The sequence below is a fragment of the Alligator mississippiensis genome, chromosome 5 (assembly GCF_030867095.1).
Source record: "Alligator mississippiensis isolate rAllMis1 chromosome 5, rAllMis1, whole genome shotgun sequence".
Lineage (NCBI taxonomy): Eukaryota > Metazoa > Chordata > Crocodylia > Alligatoridae > Alligator > Alligator mississippiensis.
The window spans coordinates 141,597,104-141,610,473 of NC_081828.1; the positions used below are offsets into that span (position 1 = coordinate 141,597,104).

The 13,370-nt window shown below is 39.1% G+C and overlaps 1 long non-coding RNA gene across 2 annotated transcripts in view; it reads left to right on the forward strand.

Annotated features, from left to right (window-relative positions):
* LOC109285847 (uncharacterized) overlaps nucleotides 1–13,370 on the forward strand; it is a 99,503-nt gene that overhangs the window by 19,946 nt on the left and 66,187 nt on the right. For both annotated transcript variants that reach the window (XR_009462582.1, XR_002093741.2), the window contains exon 3: nucleotides 272–328. This is a non-coding gene — a long non-coding RNA (uncharacterized LOC109285847). The remainder of the gene's footprint in view (nucleotides 1–271; nucleotides 329–13,370) is intronic.

The following is a 13,370-nucleotide window of genomic DNA, read 5'->3' on the forward strand; positions in this document are numbered from 1 at the left end:
CCTGGGGGCCTCGTAAAACAGATGTGCACTATATCTTCCCGGATCTGATAGCTGCTGGGGTCGAGGGGGTCGCTGTGGTTCCCGTTTATTTCCTCTGGCAGCGGTTTTCTAATTTAAGCACCTCTGTCTCTTGGCTACAGTAGCCTGCTGTGATGTGGAGGGGGGTGTACAGGCATTGTCATGCCTGGTGCCTGAAAAAGGGCACTGGCATAATCATTAGTGTCTCAGTGCTGCTTACTACTTGTCTTACTCTTAAGCATTTTCTTCTCAGATGCATTTGCTGGTGAGATGGTGGAGCTGGTTTCTTTTGTTGTTGTTGCGAAAAAAGGTAAGCGTTTCCTCCTTCTCATAGAGTCACTAATTTTCTTTGCTTTGGAGAGGAAATAATTCTGCTAGCAAAGGAGCATGTACTGTATCATTTGACATCAGGTCTGCTTGGTGGCTGAAAATGTAATTGCCATATTCCCTTTTTTAAGATTATGCTTTTCAGATTTAATTGAGTATGTTCATGGTGGATGTTCTGAATACAGAATTGCATAGAGAAAACTATAGTATTTCTACAGTGGTTCAAGTCTGAGTTTCAAACATAGGCTTGAGAACAGAAAATGTAAAAAAAAATAAATAAATTCTTCTATATAATTTGCATTTCACACAATTATAGAGCGTCAGTGAACAATGAGAATTTTTTTATTTTGTCACACACCGTATCTAAGAATCTCACATTTCTATCTCCCAGGTTTCAAACAGACTTTAGACAAAATTCAACATAAATGTCTGTTACTCATGTGCAATTAGATTGCAGTATAGCCTGTATGCATTTACAATGCAGAGGTACGCGCTTTTGGCTAGATTGTCACAGACCTAAAACAAATCCTGTTAATATCTTTATCTCCTTTTCAGTTTCTGATATTAACCAAATGTTATTGTTGGAAGTTCAGAAATGTGTGGAGTAATAGCAACTTCTCTGAAACGATCATATAAGATAGCATCCCCTGTTATTATATATGCAAATAAATGTTAGTCTTTCATTACAAAGGATTCTTCATTGTATAGGGAGGCATTATTTCTGCTACATTTCCAACAGTATTGATTTATTTTCTCCCCTTCTTAAAGCCAACTACACTTACATTTTCAGGGAAATACAAGATAAATAAGGTTTTAGGAAATGGTGGGGACCTTCATTAGAATTTTTTATAGTGAGGTGAAATCCAATTCTATAATCACATAAAACCATCTTTGAAATAAGTTTTTTGCCCTTAAATTTCTAATGCTGAAAAAAGTTGAATTGAATTCAAAGAAAAAATTGTGTTGGATACTGAGTAAATGTGTGAAGTCCTGTCTGCCTCTGTCCCACGTATCTAGCTACTGTATATTAGCTTGCCTGTCCCTGCCAATTCAAGCCGATGCAATAAGTGCTCCCCCCTAAAAATGGTACTATATCATCATAGTGGGAGACCAAATAAATGTTAATAATTCAATTTTCTTCTGTATAAAAAACCTCATTGTACAGTGTATATGCCTACCACCGTAATGTTCTCATAGTCTTTAAATTCCAATAATTTTGAATGTAAATCAGTAAGGAAAAAAACCTAATTTATATTAACAATCTGCATCTTTGGGCAGGTAGAAACGAACATATAGTTTGTTTTGCTTTGCTTTTAAAAAAAAATAAATTTCCAGATTAGTTGCATGTTTTGTTTTTTAGTTTAGTTTTTTTTAAATATATTGATTGTTATTTTCCTTATCTCTGTCTGCTACAATTGCAGGACACTGCTGAAATCTAACATGCTAGAATGTACTAAAAATCAATGACAGATGAATAGATTAAATAATAAAATATGCACTTAAAAAAAAGATACATTCAAATTAACTTTTTATTTCTAGCTAAATTTCAACATTGATTTAACCAGAGTTAATAAAGAGCTTTTTTGCTGAAAAAACGAATTGCATTGATTCATTTATAAAATTACATTTACTAAAATAAAGATAACTTATTTGGGGAATAACACTGCTAGGGGGGAAATAAATATAGAACATTTGTCCCAGTCATTGTGGGAGAGATCAATAACATGATTAGGTGCCAGATTCAAAAGAAAGATAAAATTATCTTGCTTTAAATGGATGATAAAAATCAGTATTTTTATTGGTATTTTGCAAGTTTCAAAATCTCAAGTATTTTTAAAATGATATATTCATGTAATATCCATGTTGACAGATCTTTTAATGGAAATACTCAGGGCCTGATTCTACAGCCTTTGCCAGGTAGAGCGATATCTTACCTCCTGGTTCTGTCCTATTCATTCCAATAGGATTATCGTTGGATAATCAGTATGAGTAACTGGGATAGAATTGGCTTGTCAATTATTGATTACCAAATATACATTAAAAGAAGAAATCAAGTCTTTGTTTTATCTGGTGTGAGGAAAGTGGTTTATCTGGACCTTGTTTGAATTATCAATGGCAAATATTATATCCAAATATGATAGATGTAAAAACTAAAGATATGTCATTTAAATATTTTTAATTTTAATTTAATATTTCAGGTCTAACCTCATTGTTTGGAAAAAATCTGCCTTAGTATACTATCCTCATATGAGGAGTATTTTTTGTGGTATGATGAGGCTTATGAATTAGGTGTATATAATTATTTGTATATGTATTGTAAAATATGAATGATGTATAAAGGTACTGGAAATTATAACAAATAATAAAATTAGTAATACAGGTATACTTCCATTTTCAATTTAATAGAAACAAATTTAAAGGGAGAAAAATTGCTAAAAGTTTACATGTCTATATGAAAAGCATATTGATTTTTAAGAAACACACTACTAGAAATCTTGTTTCTGCATCCTTTTAGGGAACAAAGGAAAAATCCTCTTTCCTTTGTTAATGGTATATATCAAACTTAACTCATTAGCTGCTGAGGATGGAGCTAAAACATTGCAAGGTTTATAGATTGTGTACTTTCTGTTGACAAACCACACACATTCTCCATAAAATCTGTTGTATAAGTGAATATTTTATTATATTATTGTACTTGCATAGACACAAAGTATATAGTCCATGGGAATAACTCCACTTAACCTTGTGTTAGAAAAGCATAGAATTTTTTTCTATGTAATTTTTTTTTTTTGTTAATGCCTTTGTATTGAGGAAGAACCATTATGGCATTCCTAAACATCTAGAGAGACGGTCCTTATCTTTAGCAAAACCCCTGTGTAAAATATAAACGCTTCATGAGATGTATAAGGGAGAATAGCAAAAAAAGGAATACTTTATGGCATTAAGGGACTGAAATCAGTATGCCATGTTTCAGTTTTAACTGTTTTTTAACATTATTAAAGTACTGTAAATTACCTGGTTATATCCTTTCCTTTTATAAAATGCCCTGTTTTTTCTTAAATCAACAAAAACCTGTAAGTGATTGTTCCCCTATCCTTTACAAACAATCATGCTGGAAATATAAATTATTAAAATTCCCTCCTTTTTGGTATCTGTTGGTTTATGTGCCTTTTTTAAAATGATTTTTCTGTTAAATTAAAAGTGGTATATGTAACATTTTGGGATAGATTTTACCCTTCTTAATATTATAAAACTCTTGCTTGATTAGATTTGCTTATTATCTGCAAATCTAGTGAATATCGGCAAATTAAGGATTTAAAGCATTGTCCCCTTAATTTAACTTTAAAGAACTGTTTCAATTAATATTTCAAATAATAATTTAATATAGTGTTTTAGTTAGTGGCTACAAAAAATCCATAATTTTTAGGGGCGTACAAAATGATAATGAGAACATGTGCCTTGCATAAAATGTGTTTCGTATGTTTTTTCTAGTAAACAGAAAAAAAATTTTAAATTAACTGTATAGTATTTGTCTGTAGCTTTTCCTGTGTGTTTACTAATATGAACTGATTGCTTACTATAATTTGCTGATACTAACCTACAGTTTCAGTATATGTGTGCTGAGGGAAAACTCAAATAGATTCATCTCTAAATATTAATGTCACTTACCACTTCTTGTAGAGAATAAACTGGAACATTAACTATTAAGGAACTTACAAGCTGCACTGATGCCATTACAGTGAAAGAAAGTTTTTACCAGGGATCCTTCTTAACTGTGCTATGCATAGAAAATGGGCGAAATTCAGGAAAGGAACACCTCTATAAATTGCTTATTTGTACTAATTTTGTCACCATTACGTCTACTATTCGCTGATACCCTCAAAAACAAATTATTTTCTTGCTTTTCTCTTGGGGATTGTGCTGGAGGTATGGTTAAGAGTTTAAATCATGTCCTTGGGAGAGTGCTTGACTACTGGGAACTCTAAGGAAAACAGCGCGCTTTGAGGATGGAATTTGTGCCTATCTGTGTTTAAGTAAATTTATATGTGGGGGAGTGGGTGGGGATAGAACTTGGTGTCTATCTGAATTCAGAGTGAAAATACATTTGTATATACTTTATGTAGCTGTAGAGTATTCTTGATATCTTGGAATTTCAACTTTGGTACTTCCACCCCCACAATCAGAGAGCATTATGTAGATTCGTAGAGGGGTGCAAATATCTCTGGTTATTAAATATGCACAGACAGACAGGAGGTGGCATGTGGGGGGTGTGCATATACACAATAGTAGAGACAACAGATGATGAATTTTGATTTGTAAACTACATATCTACATAGTGTTATTAACCATATACATGCATTTGTTACATACCCTTGACCGTTTTACTTGTGACCTGCCCCTTCATTCATCTGTGTAAAGACCACTACAGACTTCATGCGCCCACCATTTATACAAAATTAATCAGGTCAAGGTAATTTTTTCTCTTCTTTCTGAAAATAGTGACTTTTCCTCTAAGTCATGCTGACCTGATGCCAGTAACAGGCTCCAGTGATGGTGTGTTTTAAATTGGAGGTCAGCAATATATGGCCTGCAAACGGGATCCAGCCCCCCAAGTGATTGCACCTTGTCCACAGAACTGGAACAGTGGCTGCAATTGTGTAGCAGGGGCAAGTGTCATGTTAGTGTTCCTCTGGCACATCTACTGTCCCTGTGCCCCTGAACAGCTTTTCTGCAGTGCTGCTTGCTGCCTCCCTCCTGGTTTTGTTCACATGTTAGGGACCTTGTTACACACTTACACTGTGAGCTGATCAAATGTTGATCGGTGTTAGTGCTAGGCCACATTTTTGGAGCAGTCACACATTCAGGCCAACAGAAGCCTGGAGAGCTGAAAGGTAAGAATCCCCCTGTCCCCTTGGGCTCCCTCCCCCCCACGCTACTTGTGGCTGCTTGCAATGTCTATCCCAAAGGAGCAGGCAGGAAAGGGTTAACCTGCCTGCTTAGTCACTATTGCCACTGGGCTGCTGCAGCAGCCAGACAGGCAGGGTAAATCTTCCCTGCCTGCTCCCCTGGGAAAGACAGTGCAGGCAGCCACAAATAAGCTGTGGGGAGGGAGAGGGAAGAAGGAAAGGAGACAGGGTGGCAGTGAGCAGAGATGTGGGGTGCTGGGGAAGGCATGGGGAAGCAGCAGGCCCGATCCAGGTCAGCAGGGGGCCGGGGGCAGGAGCAGTGTTTACACTAAGGTGTAACCTAGAGTGGCAAACTAAGGTTACTATATGTCTGGGTTTTCCTGGACATGTTCTCTTTTTGGATCCTCTGATCTCCATCCCAGTGGTTTTTACAAATGTTCGGGAATTTGCTCTGCTAAGAATCAAATTTTTTCCCAGCTTGTCCTAGCAAGGAGCTGCTTGGGGCTGGAGGGGGTGGTAGGAAGGCGATTGGAGGCAGAGAGCATCACGGGGATGTGTGCACACGCACACAGCCAGCATGCAGCCAGGCAGGGTGGTGGGAGCAGCCCCGGCAGCTGAATGCAGGTAAGTCTATGGAGGGCGGGAGTTGGAGGGCCAGGGCTTGGGGACTGTTCATGGGGGTTGTGTGTGTGTGGCAGGAGTGTGTGGAAGGGATGAGTGTGTGAAGTGGGGTGGGTGCCTGAGGCACTGGGGGAAGCTGCCCAAGCACTGGGATTGCAGCACGGCAGGGGAGGTGCCTGCCCCTGCAGCAGGGGAAAGGAGGGCCCTTTGGGGGCAGCAGGGAGCTGTATAGCCAGGGCAGCAGCACAGGGGCCTGGTGCCTGTGCTCACAGGGGCAGAGCAGCCAAGACTGGTGCCTGTGCTCACAGGGGCGGAGCAGCCAAGAGATGCTGCAGGGCTGAGGTTGGGAGTGAGTGGCACCGGCAGGGTTGGGGGAGCTGTGGCTTGGGAGTTAAGGGCACCAGGGGAGGTGGGGGACTGTGGGTTCAGAGCATGGGACACAGGCAGTGTCAGGGGCTGTGGATCAGGAGTGAGGAGCAATAGCAGGGCTGCGGGGCTATGGCTTGGGAGTGAGGGTCAGGGCATGGGCATATCACTGTCCCCCTCTCCCCCCCTCAGGACAGGTGTCTTTTTTTTGAAGCTGGAAATATGGTGACCCTAGGTTACACATTAGTTTAACTTGGATCAAAGATAATCCTGACCCAGAGTGGCGTAACTTTGAACCACATAACGAGTGCTTGAAACAGGTTTCAGGTGTTAATATGTAGACAATCCAGGTGTTAAGAACTCCAGGAGCCACCCAAATTACCACATAAAGCCCTTATTGCAGCCATCGCTTCTCTTACTGCCCAATTCCTCTCCAGTGAAAGCCAGTGGGAATCAGTGGTAAGGGGCAGTAGCAGTATCACCTGTGCCCGGGGGGGGGGACACGGGGACGGGGACGGGACATGAGAAAGCACAGAGCAAGGAGGGCTGGGATGGCAGCAAGTGACTTGGAGTAGTGCTGGGTCTCAAACAGCAGCTTGCCTTCCAACCCAGCCTGCCACTGCTTAAATTTTGCCACCTCTTGTTTAAACCATTAGAACTGATAAGGGAGCATTACACAAATGGCGAAGAGAAGATCTCTTCAGACATATCTCTTTCCCCTGGCCTTTGTAAATCCCAAAAGAGTCATCCTGACCCTTACCCTTCAAGACTTCACAGAAAGGGGTGAGAAATTTTTTTGAGGTAATTCTTAGAATTTTTTTCTCTCTGAGACCTCTGTGCTTGGTATGTCACATGATAGTAATAGCCCAGGGCCCTGGCTTTCCCACAAGAAGAATTCACAAAATAGGATTTTACAACCATTTTTATTAATATATAAACATATACTTAAAGTAGATTTTTTCTTAACCGTATGATTCATACAGATTATGCTGGTTTGGTCTGCCACTCACTTGGGAACATTACACCTCACACAGGTGTGCTTTCAAATGTGTCCATCTCAGGCCCTTGCTGATTATGCCATACCACATCTTTCTGTATATGGATGCCTACATATCTTGCTATATATAAACACATGGGATTATGTGCAGATTTTAGACAGTTCATGACACAAGGAAGTACAAGAGAGAGATTTTAAGTATACCTGCAGTTCTTCACCAAAACATCTTGTACATAAAAATGGAATAAGAGAAAGGAGACAGAATAAATTTCTGCCTTATTTTGTCTGGAAGTGTTGTGGGGGAAGAGGGTAGAAATGGAAAAGCAGGGACTTCTGGGAGTGTATTCTCATCCTAGCAAAGTACTTGTGGACCAAATTATTTTGTTTTGTAGTCATATTATTAGCTTAATTAGTTGGTGTTTGGGTCCAAAGTACCACATCCTCACTATGTAAATTGATGTAGCTTGGCTTAGTTTATATAAGCAGAGGATCTGGCTCTAAGTACTTAATTCTGTCCCAATCCTATAAAGCATTTCTGGGTCCAGAGGTATTGGGAGTGGGCTCTGGCTTCATGTTTCTGAAGTCAAATTGAATATAAAATGGAGTAATTGGAAAAATGCTAAAACCCATGCAGACTGGTGAAGTGATTGATAGTCTTACTTCATCTGTGAAGTTTTTTTGAAATATGTGTTGAAGGCTCCTTGCTGTCTCATGAAGTTAAACTTAACACCATTTTAATTTCGTAGTAGGAAGAGTGGCGTGCACAGATTTCCATATCAAAAGTGGAGTCAGCGGCCTATTAAGTACTGTAAGTGCTTGGTAATTGGCTTGATTAGGCTAATATTAGCTCCCAGCAACACTTCAGTGACATCGATTGTGACAACGGAAGTGACATTTTTGAATTGCTCCTATTTTCAGGAAGCATATCGATATTTGCTTATCCTGCAGGCTGTGTAAAATACCACAGAGAGGGTGTCACATTTCTGGCACACAGTATGCATTCCTTTTCCATATTCTCATTTATGTGGATTGTTAGATTTCCTGTAAAGCATAGGAGCTCTTAAACAAACAATACAACAGTGATGGCTTTCCTGTCAATACGCAGTACCCTGATTAAAAGAGTATGGTTAAAGATGCCCTAAATTAGTTACCAGTGAAGGTATTTACTGAAAAGAAAAATGTAATGTTGAAGACAAAGGAGGTAAGCAAGTAGCTTGACTGAGAAAACATGTCTAGGAAACAAATATGATGAGATAAAAAATTCAGTAATAGGGGATTAAATATTTTCTATACAGTTTAGCTGTCAAGTAACCTTTCTGTATGTTCAATAGCTGTAGAGCCAGTTTTACCTATTCAGAAAAGCAGCTCTCATTTATCAGTACATGAAGCCACACACCAACCACTGCTTCATCAACATGAAGCTAATACTATTTAGTGGTTTTCTCTCCAGAGTTCTGTACAAACTTTAACTGACCCCCCACTTCAAATCCTTTAATGTATTGTAACCCAACCCCCATTTGCCCAATGGGAAAATGGAGAAATTTTCTTTAGTATGCTTGGATAATTTAATGGCAGATCAGCCCTGTAACTCCAGAATGTATTGATTCCTCAAACTTCTGTGTGCACCAATTATTTTTGGGCCAAAATGCAATAATAAAAATAATTTATCATATTTATAACATGGGGACTATCCTATAAATATTCAAATACAGACACTTCTAATTTACCTACTAAGTTGATTAAGTATGCATTCACCCTTACTCAAAGTGTGAGTCTTATCTAGTCTTATCACATAGAAGCCACAATCACATCTTGCCAGCTACCTATCCATGAACAAGACTGCAGTTTATGTATTGTGTTGGCCAAATCTGTAATAGACAAACCAAGTCACTTTCACCTTTGTGTAGTAATTAGGGAAGGTGAAGATATTAAAGGCCTTTAAGATAATACTGTTGCCTTTCCTGAATGCAGTATCAGCAGTAAAAAAAAAAAAAAAAAAAGATAAAAACTCCCTCATCTGACTAAAAACAGGCTATTAAAGCAACTTTAAAAAATGTCCCCCTAACAAGACCTGAGGAAGGGCACTTAGAAGAGATGATAGATAAGCTTTCAGGCACAAAGTATATGGTCAGTCCAGGAAAAGCTGTCACCAAAAAAACTTGCTTCCCTTAATCAAGAGCAGATGACTAAGTTTTCAGTGTTGGAAAATCCATTTACTTATCCATTTTTGTATAATGATCCATATATATTCTGACTAGACAGAAAAAGATTGAAGCTGCCTCAACCTTTTCCAAGTCATGGTTACAGCATATTTTCTAACAAAAAAAAAAAAAGGGGGGGGGGAGGGAGGGGGAGGAGGCAATTTTACTAACTCTTTTTGGTAGTTAATAAAGACAGTGTTGCCTATGCTCCAAATGATTTGATGTAGCTGAAACAGAATCTCTGTTTGTTATTGTTTGGACCATTGTAATACAATATAGAAACTGCAGTATGATAGCAGATAGAGAATTCTGATTGTTCCTGATTGCCTAGAAATTGCATGCATTCATTTATATTATTCCAGTTTCTCCACCTGTTATGTCTTGTCTTGCAGCCTTGGAGGTCTTTGGGATAGTAACTGATTTTTCTATACACTTTTTACACCATCTAACACAATGGCAGTGTGACCAATTTAGATATTAGCATGATGCAGTCGTTAAATAACTTTTTTCCTGAAAGCATGCAGCTTAAGTAAGAATTAAATTAATCTGTTCTTCATTTCTCTTTTGCTTATATTCCTGTCCATGAATGATTTAGATTTTTATCAGACACATTTCAAGTAATTTGAAGGGATGTAAATATCTATAGACAACTTAGCATTTCCACAAGGTAATTGGCAGTAGCATTACTCATATGCATATGTCTGAGCATCATCCAGGTCCAGGAATTGTCTGATACCTTTTCTCACTTGGCATTTTTTCTTTACAAAAAAGTTTACTTAGGTACTGTTTTCTCTCTTCCTTTCGATGGTATAACATTCCAATACTAGCTATACATCAGTAATGTTTAATCCACCTTTTGTGTAAAGCTAGGTATAATTGTGGTCTCTGAAAGGACCATAAAAATTATGATGATTTTCTCAGTGTATAAAAATTGTTTCATGGGTATGCACGATCAACAAAATAGAAGCAATATATTCTATATAGACTATTCATTTGAATATTACTTTTCCTGTCTAATCAGTAAAATTATAGCTCATTCTAGCCAAGGTCTTTGCATGCAGTCTTTGCAACAAAAGTACAAGGTTTCATTTTGTATAAAAACTTGTTGGATTGTTGGTTACTAGGATCCCAGGTATCTGGCTTCCTTTTTGGCCTGTGTGAAAGGGTACATTGTTTTAAAGTTTGGAATATTACTGCTACTGGCAGGATTTTTGATTCCTGGAAACTTACTTGATACCCTAAAGCCAAGTGAAAGTAATTTAAGACTGAAATAACAAAAGGGGAGGATGTTTTCAGCATAGTTGAATATTGTAATGTGTCAGCAGCATACAGTGTGATTTTGTACTGTTAGATGATAAATCCTGCTGCATTTATTACATACTCAGATTTCCAGGGGTTCAACTGTTAGAGCAAAAATGAAAGATGTTACCCCCTTCAGTTCTTCCAATGTGTGCAGCCAGTAATAGTTCCATTTTGTAAAACTCTAGCTGTCTATATCACTCTATATATATATACATATGTGTGTATATGCAAATGTATATATTCATATGCATATGAACATGTTTCCATATATGAGTAGAACTCCTTCCTGAAGTTTAGAGTCAAATCTGTAAGTGCTTAGGCAAGTAAACAAAAGTAACTACTCAACCCAGTCCAAACTTCCTCTATTTCTAGAGTGAATTTTAAAACTCTCTGTTCTCATGCCCAAGCCATGGGAATAAGATTAAGGTGCTATAAATTAATGATGTATGTCTGACAGATGTAAACCCTATGCCAGGTCTCTGTGGGTACATCTGCACGTGCTGCTGACTGCATATTTGGTACTGGCTGATGGAAATAGCCAATCAGAGTACTCCAAGTGTGGGAGAGCATGGCCATGATTCCGAAGCCATGCCAAGGACTGGACAGAGGGTGGGGGAGCCGAAGCCAGTGGCACTGACCTCAGCTCCGCCACCCTGCTCCCTGCAAGAGGCAGAACAGCGGCAGCATGGGGCGTTACGTCACAGCACTCCATCACAGCCCGCCCTCTCCACCCTCCCCATCATTCTTGGCAGGCAGTTGGCTAGTAACCAATAAAAACAAAGTTTCTTTCTCCCTAATACTGCTATTAAGGTCTATCTTTCTTTAGAAAAACTTTGGGGGAGGGGAGGTAGTGGAAAAATAGTCATCTGAATATAGCCATTTGTTAGCTTTTCTAATAAGCTGCTTTTACAACTTCCACTGAAAAAGATTCACCTAGGGTTCTCAATTCCGTTGGTAGTTCCATAAAGAGTATGATCGTGCAGATGGACTCCTTAAGTTGTTCAAGCATTATAATCTTGCCTAGTTGTGAAAGAATTCTGTGGACCTTGGAAAACAGAAAATAGCCAGAGTGCTGTGCACTCTGGGCATGCTTTAATGTTCTACTTGTGCTATCATGCAAAGACTAAATTACAAACTTGGCAATATTAACAAACATTCAGAATTGATGTATGTGCATTACTTAGGTGTGTATGATGTGTTTTGTGGTGGAAGCATGAGGTTGTTGTAATTAAGGTTTTACATTATACTGTAAAGAAGAATTAATATATAGTACCATGGGCGACTGGTGCCCTCCCTGCGACCAGTCCTGCCGACTGTGTGGGGGGGGGGGGGTGAAGGCCACAGGAGATCCTGCAGACCGGTCTGGGGGGGTCTCCCCCTAGCGATCCCATGATGGCCGATTTGCCGCAACCGCTTCCAGGAGTGGCTGTGGCCAGTTCTGGGAGCAAGTGCCTGCTAATAGCGGAAGCGGCTGCAGCAGTCGCCCAGCACTTGCAGGGGAGGACACCGGCACTCCTGCATGCCCCCCCTGCCCATTGCCTAAGTAGCGAGCGCAGCCAGTCAGGGGGTGCACCGGCACTCTCAGGGGGTGTGCATGTACCCCCTACATGTCACCACTGTATAGTATGTTTCCTTATCAGTAGGGAGCAGAAAGAAATTTCTTGGGACATGGTGGGGGCCTATCACTATCACTGGAAATGTGCGATGTAGATATTCGTTTGTAGTTAGGGAGAGTATCACAAAAGAACTTAAATTACATGGGATGGAAAAATACTCTTATGTGCAATAACTAGCAATGTAAGGTTGTATTTCTTGGCTGTTTTCTTGGGTTTTTCTTAGCAATGAAAATTTCTAAAATGTTAGAATGTTATGTAGCTTAAAAGATGTTTGCTTATGTAAATAAAGAGCCATCCCTGTCCTTAAATGTCCTGTGTGACCTTGGATGTGGTTAGGTTTTCAAAGGTATTTGGCACTCAGTGGGATTTTCAAAAATGCCTGGATGCCAGTTTGATTGAACCCCTTTAAAAATCCCATTTGGCATCTTGACATACCTAAATGCCCTTTGAAGATCTGTCCCTAAGTTCATGTCTCCATTTCCTCTCTGTAGAATAGTACTCTCTCCCACAGGGTATTGTGAGAGATAAATGCAGTAAAACATACCATATTTACTCAAATACAAGTGAAGGTATTTTCACCCAATCAGCATAGGGGGAAAACACCCCTCCTGTAATATTTACATACAAGGAAATCTCATTAAATACATTACACATCATTATACTGCTAGCAAAAGCAGCATGTGCTCAGTAACTGAAACCATCTATGAAGTTAATTAAATACAGCCAACATTGAGCATAACTGTAAAATACATGGCAAACATATTGATAGAAATCTGCCACAAAGATAGGTTAGTGCAGCCTATCTGAATACAATATATGCTAGTGCCCATTGCACTCAGTCCTCCTCGGCAACAACTCTTTTTCAAGTCATTGTGAGCCACTACAGTAAGCACATTTTGACTTCCTCTTCACTCCCATAGCTGAGCTGTGACTTTCTTTCCATTTTCTGGGAAACTTCATCAAATGGGGCCCCAAACGGTTCTCTCGGAATCCCTGTATTGTGCCCTTTCTTGGC